We start from the raw sequence: 2047 nt of genomic DNA, 5'->3' as shown, positions 1-2047 counted from the left end.
AATTTCATATTACTAATTGAGTTGGAGATATTCTATCTGGATACAATTCTTTCTCTTAGAGCTTCAAATTACACACTCATCTTATCTACCAGTGATGCATTTCCTCCAAATACAATCAATGGCTATACCCAGAAAATGCAGGTGCTAGTAGATCCAAGCCACACCACTGAATGCCAGTTACATGCCCGGTATCAGAGTCTTATTTATTGTACTTAGTTTAAAAACAGGAGGCTAGAAAAAAAATGTCAAACAATAGTCAATAGGTTGAATAAATTGTGATATTTCTACAAAGGAATATTCTATAAGGCATAGCCATAAGACAATATTATTTTTTTAAATATGTATTAACATAAAAATAAAGCACAATGTAATTCTAAGAATCAACACTTTTACTCATGTGAAATATCCAAAAGTTATGTTTATAAGAATGTAGGTGATTTTCAAAATGATTTTTGATTTTATCATTTTTCCAAAGTAAATATTGTGTTATTTAAGTAATAATTCTTATGTAACAAGTATCAAATAACACCAGACCCAAGGCAAACTTTGTCCTTTAAAAAAAATAGAAGAGGATGGACCTGGAGGGAAAGAATCAGAATTGTTTGAGAGTACCAGAAGGCTTTTCTTGTGCAATGGGAAAGATTTCCATCCCCGTCCCAGATTCCCCTTCCCTCCCCCTTTCCCTTCCCTTCTCCCTCTTCCGGCCAGGTAAGTAGTGAGATTAGCCTCTGAGTCACAATTCTTATAGCTTTATTTCCTGTCTGGGACTCAGACCAGAAGACTTGAGCACAGTCTGATTCACCCACTATTTTAAATAAATATTACCCAAGGCTTTTCTGAGTCCCTCCGGCAATTTCCCTTCACCCTTTCAGAATGTCTGTGCTTGATCGTCCTATTGATGTCTCCTATATTGCCTAATTAAAAACACTCCACACTTGGTCAAGAAGACTTTGAGCTCTCTCAAGACTCTCCATATTCAAACATACCTCAGTACATCACAGTTGTGAGGGTCCTTTGGCTTTAGTTGGGGTTCTATGGAAAGTAGGGGAGGAAGCGGGACGGTGCTTCTGGGATAGATGACTGGACTTCCCCAGGAGAGGCATCTGTACCACTCTGACAAGTATTTTCCACTGGTACCCACAACTGGCTCTTCTAAAACAGCAGTATGTGAATAGTTATCAAGCAAATAAGCAAAAGCCAATAATGATTACATCCCAGGATATCTCCATGGTCTGCTCCTCTTCTGATTTTTCTTGATGCTTTCTTCGCTTTTTCAAGCTTCTTCACAGGCCTTTCTTCTTTTGAAATGTTATTCTCAAGGATCATTTCTATCTTCTAAACCATCTGCTTTCATATCTCATCCACTTCTTGTTCTAACTTCTACAAACAGGTGGATGGATTCTAAACTCAGGTCTCTTTCTGGATGCTTCAGTGTTCTGGCTAGATCCTGCTCACATCCCGTTTTCTTGTTCCATGTGCCCATCCTCAGGTTCTGCATGTTTTGTTTCTGAAGGATTGCCTCTGCATCTGCATCCCTCTTCTGAAGGCAATTCTTTGGCTACTGGAGCCACTTTGCCTGAACATGTGAAGAACTTAAGTACCTGGAATTTTGTCCTGTGGGGCAGACCATAGCTAATGATGGATGCAACAGTATAAAAGCCCAGCTCCCTTGTTTTGAGCAAGACAAGTATGAGGTGTGGTTTAGTCTCCAGAGTTCCTTTTGAGATCAGAGGAGGCTGGGACTTCACCTGAGATTGCACCCTTGATTGACTTCTCTTCCTCATTCATCCTCCACTACTGCTGGAAACACTTTAATAAATCACTTGTCCATGAATCTTTCTCCCAGAATCTCCTGGGGAAACTGACCTAAGATGCTACTGGACTTGTAATTTATTTATAAAACTATTAAACATGGTCACCTGGATTATCCCCATGCACTTTAAACTCATTTTTTTTTTTTTTTTTGCTTTTGTTTTTTCGGTACGCGGGCCTCTCACTGCTGTGGCCCCTCCCGTTGCGGAGCACAGGCTCCGGACGCGCAGGCTCA

The sequence above is a fragment of the Physeter macrocephalus genome, chromosome 9 (genome assembly GCF_002837175.3).
Source record: "Physeter macrocephalus isolate SW-GA chromosome 9, ASM283717v5, whole genome shotgun sequence".
Lineage (NCBI taxonomy): Eukaryota > Metazoa > Chordata > Mammalia > Artiodactyla > Physeteridae > Physeter > Physeter macrocephalus.
This window is presented reverse-complemented; position numbering follows the sequence as displayed.